The sequence below is a fragment of the Lepidochelys kempii genome, chromosome 8 (assembly GCF_965140265.1).
Source record: "Lepidochelys kempii isolate rLepKem1 chromosome 8, rLepKem1.hap2, whole genome shotgun sequence".
NCBI lineage: Eukaryota > Metazoa > Chordata > Testudines > Cheloniidae > Lepidochelys > Lepidochelys kempii.
In genome coordinates this window covers 78,358,083-78,371,760 of record NC_133263.1, presented here as the reverse complement: position 1 = coordinate 78,371,760, position 13,678 = coordinate 78,358,083, and positions in this window count along the sequence as shown.

The following is a 13,678-nucleotide window of genomic DNA, read 5'->3' as shown; positions in this document are numbered from 1 at the left end:
GAGTTCACTTTAAGAGCCTAATTTACTGGAATCCAGTCTTTGTGAGCTGCACACATATTTAATACAGAGAGACAGCTTGGTTTCTGGTGGCTTCTGCAATTGATTTCTAGAGGAAAATCTTTGGCGGCTGCCCCTAATTGGTGGGAGCCTGAAAGGCTCCAAATTGAGAATCTTCTACAAAAACAACAAGGCCTTAATGTTGTTCAAAGTCTTATGGAGACTGTGGCTGCAATCAGTTAAGACTTAAGTCCTAACCACCGACTGAATAGTTTAAAATGCCACCCTATAGCATAAGTTTTTTTTTAAATGGTCCCATTCCTTCTTGAATGATTGAGTTTAATTACTAAGGAATATAGCAGGGAAAAGAGGAATCATGGACAGAAGACTTAAAAGTGGTCTAAAGAATTGCTTTGGTTACTTTACTGAAACAGTATGGTCTTAGATTCCTCTTCTGAGACATCCTCACACCTGGATTATAGTATGTGATCAGACCTGTTGCTTGTGTGTATTCATGTACAGGGCACTATTAGTAGTGCCCTGGTCACTGACATTGCTGCAGCACTGGTTGGAGTGCAGGCTTAATTTAAGCCACTGAGCCCTGGTCTACTATACTGGGTAAGGTCGAATTTAGCCGCGTTAGGTCGATTTTAAAATGAATGCATCTACACAACCAACTCTGTTCCGTCGACCTAAAGGGCTCTTAAAATCGACTTCTGTACTCCTCCCCGGCGAGGGGAATAGCGCTAAAATCAACCTTGCTGGGTTGAATTTGGGATAGTGCAGATGCAATTCGACGGTATTGGCCTCCGGGAGCTATCCCAGAGTGCTCCAATGTGACCGCTCTGGACAGCACTTTGAACTCTGATGCACTAGCCAGGTACACAGGAAAAGCCCCAGGAAATTTTGAATTTAATTTCCTGTTTGGTCAGCGTGGTGAGCTCAGCAGCACAGGTGACCATGCAGTCCCCCCAGAATTGCAAACGAACTCCAGCATGGAGCAAACGGGAGACACTGGATCTGATTGCTGTATGGGGAGAAGAATCTGTGCAGGCCGAACTCCGATCAAAAAGAAGAAATGCTAATATATATGCCAAAATTGCATAGGGCATGGTGGAGAGAGGCTACAACAGGGACACACAGCAGTGCTGCATGAAAGTTAAGGAGCTCAGGCAAGCCTACCAAAAGACAAAGGAGGCAAATGGTCGCTCTGGGTTAGAGCCCTATACATGCTGCTTTTATGATCAGCTGCATGGCATTCGAGGGGGGGGGACCCGACCACTACCCCACCACTGTCTGTGGATACCTGCAAGGGGGGAGTCTCACACAAAAGGGAGGAGGATTTTGTGGATGAGGAAGAGGAGGAGGAGGAGGAGAATGTGCAGCAGGCAAGTGGTGAATCCGTTCTCCCCAGCAGCTAGGACCTTTCAATCACCCTGGAGCCAATACCCTCCCAAGGTGGGATCCCCGACCCTGAAGCTGGAGAAGGAACCTCTGGTGAGTGCACATTTGTAACTACAGTACAGGGTTTAAAAGCAATAGTGTTTAATGTTTGATTTGCCCTGAAGAATTGGGATGCATTCTCGGCCAGTACAGCTACTGGAAAAGTCTGTTAACGTGTCTGGGGATGGAGCGGGAATCCTCCAGGGACATCTCCATGAAGCTCTCCTGGAGGTACTCTGAAAGCTTTTGCAGAAGGTTTCTGGGGAGGGCTGCCTTATTCCTGTAACCCTTCTGCCAGGCCAAGTTGATAGCAGCAAGGGCCAGGTTCAGTACACAGGGGTTCCCTCTCATCAAAGCAAATGCAAAACTGGCTCGAGCCCCCACCCAGTGACCTGGGAAAATCTTACACACCCCCTGGGCGCCTCAAAGAGGCAATACTTCCCCTCTCGCAAGCATAGAGTCTCGGTGTAGCAGAGAATCTTTAATAACATGAGGTAAATGACATCAGCATTAAATTGGGGAAACACCACAGCTAGTGTTCATTAACCAAACCATGAGCAAAGACCCACCCCAGAAAATTGGGCCACATCCTTTCCCTCGGGTTCTTGAGTCCCAGAACCCAAACGTCTCTTGAGTCCAGCAATCCACAAATCACCCAAAGTCCAAAAAGTCCAGCCCCAGAGTTCAAAAGTTCATCTGCATAGTGTTACTCCCCAGTCTGGCTAAAATGTGCCTGTGTGTGGGGGAAAGAGGTAAAGGGCACCTTACGTGTCCTGAAGCTGACTGCCCCACAGGGCTCTGCTCTGCTACGCTGTCTCACGAACGGCTCTGCTCCACCACGACCGGCTCCGCTCTGCACAGCTCGCCGTCTCACGAACAGCTCTGCTCAGCTCGCCGTCTCACGAACACACCGCTGTCTCACGACCGGCTCCGCTCTGCACAGCTTGCCATCTCACAAACAGCTCTGCTCACCTCGCCGTCTCACGAACACTCCGCCAGCCTATCCACGAACAGCACCGCTGCACTCTAGATCTTCTGGCTCCCCACTACTTGACACAGTGCTCAGTGATTTCAGCTCATAGTAGTGGGAGCCTTAGTGCTGGTGCACCATAAGGCCAAAGTGAATGCAGCACAGTACCTGTAGCAAGACTCTTAATAGACCCAAAATTAGCTCTGATGTTCCACAGTGGAGAGAGACAGAGGTGCAATTGGTGCTTCAGGCCCTCACAAAGGGGCCCACATCACCAGGTACTAATACCTGTCTCAAGTCTCTCTCCATTCACAGAGTTTTGGAACCCATGTCCCTTGCCTAGCGAGTGCTACTCAGTTGATGGTGAGTCCCTCCATCATAACAAAAGGCCAAGTACAGTTCCAAGCACAGTTCCCATAATCAGGGTAATAACAATTTATTCTTCCCGCCTCAATAACAGAGACACTGGGGATCCCACAGCAGCCAAAGTGTCCATTTGGGCAGTTATGGCCTCATTGTAGGTGGGGTGGGTGTGCCTATGCAAATGAGATCAGCCCCTGAAGTTCTTTTCCACAACTTGCCACACCTCACCACCAGATGTCAGGGTGGAGCCCATCCTGACTCTGCTTACATCCTCCCCCAAGCCGAGAATTTGGTGTCCTGACAAATCATACTCCCTTTATACCAACTCATTGGTTTCCTCCAAAGGGCCTCAGAAAGCCCACTTTGGCTTCCACAATCCTGTGTGCTAAATGTATTGGCTCCTCACTAGTCACCCCAGGTGCATCATAAGTTAACCGTTTTACTGGTCTTATCACCCTGTCTCGTTTATTGAGAATCTCTGTTGCCGAGGTAGGGGGAACATCCTCTTGATTGACGGATGGAGAGGCTTCCTTTGAGGGTCCCTTGGCTGGCGTAGGCCCCTGCACTCCTAATTCTAACGCGGGAGGGTGTGCCTATGCAAATGAGATCAGCCCCTGAAGTTCTTTTCCACAACTTGCCACACCTCACCACCAGATGTCAGGGTGGAGCCCATCCTGACTCTGATTACATTCCGTCCTCCATGGTAGGACACTTTACCACGCCAAGCAAGTAGCAAGTAGTCTGGAATCATTGCAGCACAAAGCATGGCAGCAAATGGTTCTGGGTTTTGGTTGCATTCAAGTAACATTTGGTCTATATCTTTCAGTGTTAGCCTCAGGAGAGTGATATCATTCATGGTCACCTGGTTGAAATAGGGGAATTTTTGTAAGGGAACAGTAAAAGGACCCCGTTCATGCTGGGCTGTTTGCGCTTGGCTAAAAGGGATCATCCCAAAGAATATCCACGCGGTGGGGTGGGGGGAGGTGTGTGCTACACATCCACCCTAAAAACTGTAGCCCCTCCTTTTAAATGTGAAATCCAACCGGCATTGCTTGCTATGGGAAAGGAGGGCACTGCAGTTTGAAACCATTCCCACATGTTATGAAGGCAGAAGAAGCAAACCCCACGTACCCTTTGGCTTACCACAGCTGCCTGGAAACCGAATTCTGTTGCCCAGCTGTGTGTGATGTGTCACCATACCAGCAGGCGCTCAATATAAAAGGCAAAATGCAATCTTGTACCTAAAGCACATGTGCTGTCTGCTGTGAATTGCTTGATTCACTGTGAAAGAGTCTGCCTTTTGTTCTCAGAAATGTATCATCTTAAATTTTACTCTCCTTTTTATCACCCTGCAGGTGCAAATGTTTCTATGCTCCCCCTATCATCTCCGTCCCTGAGGTTATCGCAGATTAGAAGGCAAAAAAAACCACATTCACAATGACATGTTTTCTGAGCTTGTGCAGTCCTCCTGCACTGATAGGGCACAGCTGAATGCATGGAGGCATTCAGTGGCAGAGGCCAGGAAAGCATTAAGTGAGCGCGATGAGCAGAGGCAGGATGCGATGCTGAGGCATCTGGTGGAGCTGCAGGAAAGCCAACAAGAGCACAGACCCCTGCTGCATCCACTGTATAACTGCCTGCCCTCCTCCCCAAGTTCCATATCCTCCTCACCCAGATGCCCAAGAACATGGAGTGGCGGGAGCCTCCGGGCACCCAGCCACTCCACTCCAAAGGATGGCCCAAGCAACAGAAGGCTGTCATTCAAATAGTTTTGATTTGTAATGTGGCTACAATAAGCCATGTGGCCTTGTCCTTCCCTCCTCCACCAACCCACCCCACCCAGGCTACCTTGTCAGTTATCTCACTTTTTTTTTAATTAATAAAGAAAGAATGCATGGTTTCAAAACAATAGTTACTTTATTTCCTTTGCCAGCTGTGATCAAAGGGGGGAGGGTGGCTGGCTTACAAGGAATTAAAATCAACAAAGGGGGTAGGTTTGCAGCCAGGAGAAACACACACAACTGTCACACCATAGCCTGGCCAGTCATGAAACTGGTTTTCAAAGCCTCTCTGATGTGCAGCGCGCCTAACTGTGCTCTTCTAATCGCCCTGGTGTCTGGCTGCTCAAAATTTGCCTCAACCTCCCACCCCGCCATAACCATCTCCCCCTTACTCTCACAGATATTATGGAGCACACAGCAAGCAGCAATAACAATGGTAATGTTGGTTGCGCTGAGGTCTAACCTACTCAGCAAACAGCACCAGAGAGCTTTTAAAGGTCCAAAGGCACATTCTACCACCATTCTGCACTTGCTCAGCCGATAGTTGAACTGCTCCTTACTACTGTCCAGGCTGCCTGTGTACAGCTTCATGAACCATGGGAGCAAGGGGTAGGCTGGGTCCCCAAGGATAATTATTGGCATTTCAACATCCCCAACAGTAATTTTCTGGTCTGGGAAGTAAGTCCCTTCTTGAAGCTGTTCAAACAGCCCGGAGTTCCTAAAGATGCGAGCGTCATGCACCTTTCTCTGCCATCCCACGCTGATGTCGGTGAAACGTCCCTTGTGATCCACCAGTGCTTGCAGCACCATTGAGAAGTACCCCTTGCGGTGGTCCGGTGCCAAGATAGGGATATGTGTTCTGTCTATCACCCCACCACAATTAGGGAACCCCATTGCAGCAAAGCCATCTAGTATGACCAGTACATTTCCCAGAGTCACTACCCTTAATAGCAGAACGTCAGTGATTGCATTGGCTACTTGGATCACAGCAGTCCCCACAGTAGATCTGCCCATTCCAAATTGATTCCCGACTGACCGGTAGCAGTCAGGCATTGCAAGCTTCCACAGGGCTATCGCCACTCACTTCTCAACTGTCAGGTCAGCTCTCATCTTGGTATTCCTGTGCTTCAGGGTGGGGGAAAGCAACTCACAAAGTTCAAGGAAAGTGGCCTTATGCATGCAAAAGTTTTGCAGCCACTGTGAATCATCCCATACCTGCAACACTATGCGGTCCCACCAGTCTGTGCTTGTTTGCCGGGCCCAGAATCGGCGTTCCACTGTATCAACCTGCCCCACTTGTGCCATGATGTCCCAATTGCCACAGCCCATGCTTTCAGGAACGTCTGTGTCCATGTCCTCCTCACAATCGTCCTCGTGCTGGCACCCCTTAGCCATGTTCTGCACATACTGCAGGATAATGCGCGAGGTGTTTACAATACTCACAACAGCAGTGGTGAGCTGAGTGGGTTCCATGCTTGCCATGCTATGGTGTCTGCATGGGTAACCCAGGAAAAAAGGCGCGAAATGATTGTCTGCCGTTGCTTTCACGGAAGGAGTGAGGGAGGGGAGACTGACAACATGTACCCAAAACCACCTGGGACAATGTTTTTGCCCCATCAGGCATTGGGAGCTTAACCCAGAATTCCAGTGGGCAGTGGAGACTGCGGGAACTGTGGGATAGCTACCCACAGTGCACCGCTCCGTGAGTCGATGCTAGCCATAGTATTCAGGATGCACTCCATTGACTTAATGCACTTAGTGGAAACTTACGCAATCGACTGTATAAAATAGGTTTCTAAAGATTGACTTCTATAAAATCAACCTCATTTTGTAGTCGACATACCCTTAATCAGTTTCTGTTGGGGATTTCTGACTCTTGGGTGGCAATTTCTAGGCTAATGAGGCAATTGGCTCAGTAATTGGGAAGATATAAGTGGGAGGAACAGGATTAGCCTGGGTTGAGGAGAGAAGACTGCATGGAAGTCTGCCTCTTGTACGCCTGCAGTATGCACTGTTATATTTTGTAAATGAAGAATATAAATACACACCTGGTGAAGGGGTAACAACCTGGTGTGTGTTTGTGGATAAGAGACCAAGAGACAGGCCAGACCAGGCAGTGTGACATACTGGATACCAATGGAGGCACCTTGTGACATTTCAGAATAGTAGCTTCTTACATTACTGACAAAAATGTTTTCATTAGCCTTTTTAAAATAGCTCTTGTAGTCCAGCAGAACCACTACAGCTATCGGGGCTGGATTCTATTCTGGTTTCTACAGCAATTAAATTGTTAAAGTTTCAGTTACAAAATCTGTGTTATTAATGAAGGGGAATAAACAAGAATGAACCCAGCTTGACTTTCAGCTCTGAGAAGGAAATTGCAGGGTTAGTAGTACTACCTCTCTCCCCGCCCTTTTTTTTTTTTTTACTTATACATTGAACAAGTTAGACATATTCCTATACATAGTCCATGGTACAAGTGTGCAGAGTATTCTCTATCACTACATGTAGTGTCTGGTCCTGTTTAAACAGATGCACCCAATGGAGAGATGCTACTCCATAACTTTTATTTTTTCTGAAGTTAGTGCTCTAATGCGGTTAGTTACATGTTAAGTTTTGTAGGTTACTTCTATTCAGTTGGGCTAATCATTTTGGACTGTATTGGTGAGTGGTTACTCACACAGATAGTCTCATTCATGTCAATGGGGGCTATTTGGGTAAGTAAATGTTTTGCAATCTGAATGCAGCAGTAGAAGAAGAATGGGAATTTCCCACTTGGCTTGGCCTGGCCTGATCAGGGCATATGTTAATTGGGAATTTCATCTTTGCTAAGCCTTTTGTTTTATGATTTATTGTAAGTCTGAGTCAAGTGAATATGGCTTTCTTCTTTATGTCATTTGGGAGATGCTTTATAGCCATCTCCTTCCCCTTTCTCGTAACATATCCACAATTTATGTGTGACCTCTTATTATAGACAATAGGGCTAACTGTCTCTTGTGCCATTAATCGTGTTAAGAAGGCTGCTTTTGAGCAATACATCATGAACTGCATCCTTCCAAGAAGCCTGAAAGAAGGATCTCTGTGGTACTTGGAGCATTTGGTGGTGTTATGATCTGAGAGACCAAGATTAATTTTAAACAGAGCACTGGACAACAACCAAGTCATTTTGCCATTCAGTGGGTGCAGCCAAAAAGTTCTGTCTTACCTTTGTAATGTAAAGATATTAGCAGTTTGAGTAGGCCTACTGTATTGTCCTCTAATTACAAAAGGGCATACCACTGGAACTAGTGCTATATAGCTTGCTGGTAAAACAATAACAGAAAAAACTTCCCAGCTTTGCCCACTGTTTCTGACTGTTTTTTAATGCCATAAATGCACATGTGATTTTGTGGCTTCCTATTTTGTAATGTCTAGCTTGTTGTTTGTTTTCCACTGTATTTAATGTTTGTTTCACCCCTCTCTCCAGTTTGAGGTTATTGTTTGTTCATAAGTCTCTTTGTGAACTAACCACTTCCTTTGTAGCTCTCTTATTAAGGAAACAAGTTGTAGAAAGTTTGGACTGACATTCTGCAGAATTCCTACTGAGAGTTTTCATATGCAGTGCAGTCCTTTTGTTTTGTTATAAAAGAAAGGACTTATTTTCTTCTGATGCTTTTACTAACAGTGTTGGTGAGTTAGTCAAAACAGGAGCATATATTCCTGGCTTAAGTGGAGATACAAATATACTTTATAATGAAAAAAAATTTACCTTGAGTTCTTTATTGTTCTTTTTCCTGCAATACTCTAATAAAATAACAACCAGGCTGGAAGAATTGCTCTTTGAAAATAGTTTTCTACTACAGAAACTTTCTGGAGAAAATTACCTCCAGGTGTAGGAGTGAAACTGATGTCTTACTTTCATATTTGTCCTTGCCTGTTACCAAAACACAACAACACCATTACACATGGACTGCAGGAGCACAATATCTTCTAAAAGACTTCCAACTGAAACTTCCAACCTGGAGAGACAGACAGACACACATTTCTGTGGCTCTATTTCCATTTCCTTTGTTTTCAGAGGCCTAAATATAGAATTTCAAGTTTATAGACATATGAAATGGGATAAATACAGTCAGACGATCGGAAAGCTCTTGGCCTGAAGAGTGTTCTTTTTCCACAGAATGCCAGTATAAGGAGAGTTCCTTGTAAATGGAATTGCAGTTGCAGTTGCACTGAAACATTTTGACCTTGTCTTCACTAGGACATGAAGCAGCATGATCCAGTGGACGGGTCACTGTACAGCAAGTCAGAAGAGTTGACTTCTAATACCAACTCGGCTACTGACCTAGTGGATGACCTTTGGCAAATCACTTCACCTCTTTGTGCCTCTGTTTTCCCTCACATCCTTTCTCTGTCCTGCCTCTTTGGACTGTAAGCTCTTCACAGCACAGACAGTATGATAAGGTGGCCCCTGCCTAGGGCTTTGCCCTGTGGCAGACCATGCCTTGACAGGCACCTCTGCCTCAGTTTCTACTTGGTCCAGTCAAAAAGGAATACAGTTTCTCTGTGCTTATATCACAGGGTCCACTCACTGCACATACTGCCTCCTCCTGGTGGCTCTAGGGGATTAGCTCTTTCCAGGCACTGCCCTCCTCTGGCAGTGTCTCTATCCATTGTCTCTTTCTCTCTGTGGCCCCTCTTGCTACCAGAGTTGCAGCTTCCTGTTCGTGACTTGGCCTCCCAGTCAGGTCACTAAGGTCTTCCCTTTTCAGGGAAGTCAAAGTCCTTCCAGACCAGGGGTCCAGCTAGCGTCTCCACTAGGTGGCTGGTAAGGGAATTTAGGCCCACCCTCTATACTGGGTTCTAGCCCAGAGACCCTAGAACAAGCAGCCGAGGTCTGTACAGTCCTAGCCCTTGCTGCTGTTTCCCTGGGTTTCCACCTGCCTATCTGGCTTCCCCCTCTTTCTGGGTTTGCCAGCCCAAGTTTCCTCCTCCCAGGGAGTGACTATAGACTACTTCCTTGCAGCCCCCTTGCTGCTCACAGCTCCTAGACTTTGTACAGGCCCCTCCTGTTCCTGCACAGCTGGGCCCATTTCCAATTAGCAGCCTGCTCCCTGTCTCCTTTTTTAGGTGCAGCAGGGGCAATTAATTGGCCTGCCTAGCCACTTCAACCCCTCAAGGCCTTGTGTGGGATGGGCACCCCATCACAGCCTACTTCAAAACCCCATCTCTAGGCATAATTTATTCATGTACAGATTCAATAGTCCGGACCCCTCATGACAAAACCATTCTCTCCAAATCCCAAAGTACAACAGGTTGACAGCACTTTTCCATGCCCTCTTCTGGGACATCATTTTCAGCTCACCCTCCCAAGAATCCATCTCGAGTCTGTTCCCAAACTCTCTGCCCTTATTCCAGGGCTCCACTCTCCAAGGCCAGCCACTGGAGAGCTCCCAGATTCCCATCTTTCCCACCCCAAGTCAGGGCTCCCCCAAGAGAACTTTTGGCATCTTCCACTCAGCCAGGCCTCCCTGCCTGTCAGCCCTTCACTCAGACCTATTGCAAGGGGGCTTCCCTCAGTGTTCTACTCACCCAGGCCTCTCTGCCTGTGAGTCCTACCCCTGTGGATCCACCCTCCAGCACCAACCCTCTTGCGAGGACTTGGCCTCCCCTAATCAGAAAGGCTCTTCCCCTTCCTTCTAGGGCCCGCTGCACAAGATCTCTGATAACTCAGATGGGATTCCCCAGCTCTGGACAGTCCCCGCCAACAACGTTTTTCACCTTTTGTTCTTTCCAGCGGCTCTCTGTACCAGCTCTCCTCTGCTGCTCCTCTTTCTGCCTGTGTCTCTCATCTCCTCAGGGATCTCTCAAGTGCCCCTTCATAACTTCCTCTTCTCAGGCCCAGCTGCCTTCTCTTAAACCCAAGGGGGAGGCAGTGGACAAGTCACAGATTTACTGGACCCCCCACTTCCTCTTAAGGGTCCAGTCACCCTGTGACAGACTGTCTATCACTATGTCCTTCTACAGTCCAGCTTGATCTTGGCCATGGCAGTACTGTAACAGATCATAATAAAATGTTTGCTAGCATTCCCCACTATTGCTACCAGCATTTCAGGAAACCTGGTGGTATGTGAAGCAAAGAACAGCGTACTAGAAATAACCTTTGAAATACCTGTAATCATATTAGTTACAGCCAACACAGAACAGCAAATACAACACTAAGGTGAATACAAATCCTCAGGTTCAGAGCTGAAAACTAAAAATGTTTCCAGTACTTGCAGACCAGGTTCCCCTCTGAGTCATGCTAGCACAACTCCATTGAAGCCAATGGCTTGCACTAGTGTAACTCAGGATAATATGACACATGATCTAGCTACATTTTACAAAACTAGATTTTAAAATTTAGAAGTAAACTTATCAAGACATTATTTGAAATATGTATCTCATTGATGTTTCTTCTATTGCTACTGAAAAAGTTCACCCTGAGTCCAACAGTAGATAAATATATTTATCACTAAAAGTCTATTTGATTCTGCAGCGTGCAAATATCAATTAGCATAATTTATAGGCAGGAGACTGGACCTTTGATTTAGGAAAACAAAATTACATGATGCCACGTTCAAAGTGCAATATAGGAGCACAACTCTCACTAAACTGTAACCCAGTGTAATTTTGCTGTGACCTGATCTTCACTTCCTACTGTAATTGCACATATATCTTTTTAATGTGTCTCCCTTAAAAATAGTGTGAGAATGCTAACCTAGTTCTAAACATAATCCATCTGGCAGCTAGTATCTTTGAAGTAAGCTCCTTAATGATTTTGCTGAAGTCAACACAACTCACTAACTGTTAATTAAGCTTTTTATCCTATAGTCCACAGACTATAGAATAAAAAGTTTGGATAATAAAATGAAGGAAACATGAAAGGTTTTCCTTTGATCTGGAATTCTTCCCACCAGAATGAGATCACAAATGCTTCATTATGTTTTATCGACTGAGAGAAGTTCAAAGCTAACACTAGACAGAAATTGGCTGTAACCACTGCATTAAATATTGACTATTCTATCAAATACCTTTATTGGGTATGGTAGCTCCTAGAGAAGTACATATCTGGGTCATCTGGGTCCCAAGAGAGCTTCTTCAAAACAGTAAGAATGATAATCAAATATATAGATTATCACATAAGATGTTCATACTCACTTAACTGATATGCTCAAGAATATCTTTGCCAAATGACCTGTTACCTGAAAAAAAATGTGGGTAAACAAATAATCAGTGAATTACTGAACTGATGGAAACAAAACAAGCAGCAAACAGAAAAACCAATAATCCAGGTACACTTCAAAATATAATAGTGTAATTTCATTCAAGCATTCACAACTGCTAGCTATAAGACTGAGGCTGGGAAAGACCGAGATTGAGCCATCCGAGGAGATGTGAGGGAGTGGCATGAGTAATGTAGCAAACTTGAATATACCCTAGCAGAGCAGAATGTGCTTTTGAAGAATTTCTGCTTCCCTCCCCCAGTATTCAGCCTATGTCCCTCTCTCTGCCAAAGTCACCTTTAACTATAGTTCTTCCACTTGATGCATTTTACGCAGCTGTGCTCTATCGAGGTACAGTGGGAAACCCAGAGGGGCGGATTGCCCTTCCTTTGAACTGAAGCAGCTACTGTGTTGGTAACGCAAATTTATAGCACCCTCACCCAGGAACGAGCCAACTGGTGAAGTGAAAATAGTGCCAGGAGGAATATTGGAGGAATGTCCAGTGAACAGGCTTCATTCACTGTGGCCACTGAGAACAGCAAATGGGCACTGATTGGGCCAGCAAGGTAGTGGACCAGTGCCAGAGAAGAGCAGGTGTCAGCAAGAGAGGTATAGCAGGGCTTCCTACCCCTCATCTGAAGCAGCAGTGGGCAAAATCTGTTCTAAGCCATGGAAACAGTGCTTCCCTATGGATCAGGAACCCACCCATGAATGAGCCGAGCAGATAGTAGAGGGAGAAGTAGGTGAAGAGCAGGTTCCCTTTCTCACCCTCTTTTTGTTTTCTACATGAGAGTAAAAACAATCGTGGCTTGCTGGAAATGAACCTGGAATGGCTCCATCTTTAGGTTGTCACAACCCTCCACTGCTCCCTAGGCATCTTATGCAGATACATCCTGAGTGACCCAACCAGACATTACAGGTGAGTAAGACAAACAAATGGGGGAGAGGAGAGGAAAGACAAGGTAACAATAACAATGGGTATTTAATATAAGCTAGCTGTGTTCAGAGTTCACCTAAATCCTTAACAAATTTCCTTCTCACATGACAGAGACATTTTCATAGCACACATAGAATGTGTGTCAGTATTATGGGTGACAGCCACGCAGCCTGATTCTGCAACCCCCTACAGTGATGGGTCAAGGGGGTCTTCTTAACGTTATGGCCTAATGGTATTAGAAAATCTGGGCAAAGAGACTTGGACACAAGCAACACTTCAGCGTTCAATATCTCCAGCATCATGGTTGTTTCAAGTCCTTGGCCAGTGAACAGTGGATAAATTATTGTCCAACATTCCTTTGTAAATGTAAAATTCCTTTCCTGAACACCTTTCGAGCAGCGTAATTTTAATGGTGCACAAGTTTTCTCCCTCATGGCTAGTGATCAAGCATATGAAAGCTGATTGCAGAGAGGGACTAGATAGAACTAAAGATAAAAACTGAATGAAAGAGCGCTACCAACACAATCAAATACAGAAGCAGTTGTGCACCAAAACAGTTTCTCACTTTGAACACTAGAAAGGTTTCCAGAGTTGCACTCCTGCTGAGAAATGGCTAGTACTCTTTTCTGACCATTTCACACTTCTCTCCCTCCCTCTCATTAACCTCCTATCACCTCTTTTGAAAAAACTTTTGGAAAGTTCATTAGACATGATGTCAGACACTTTGCTGTTTTCTTCTTGCCCTAACAAGACTCAAGTATGCTTTCCCCCTGTGGCACATTCTCTCAGTGCTTAGACCTTAGCTCTTCACATTTTTTCTATTGACTTGGGGTCGAGTCAGTTCCTCACCTCTACAAATAAGCTGAGTGAGCAAGAGTGGGCACTAATATTGGAATATGCCTCTGTGAAGAACAAGCAGAAGGTATTTAACTATTACTGGATA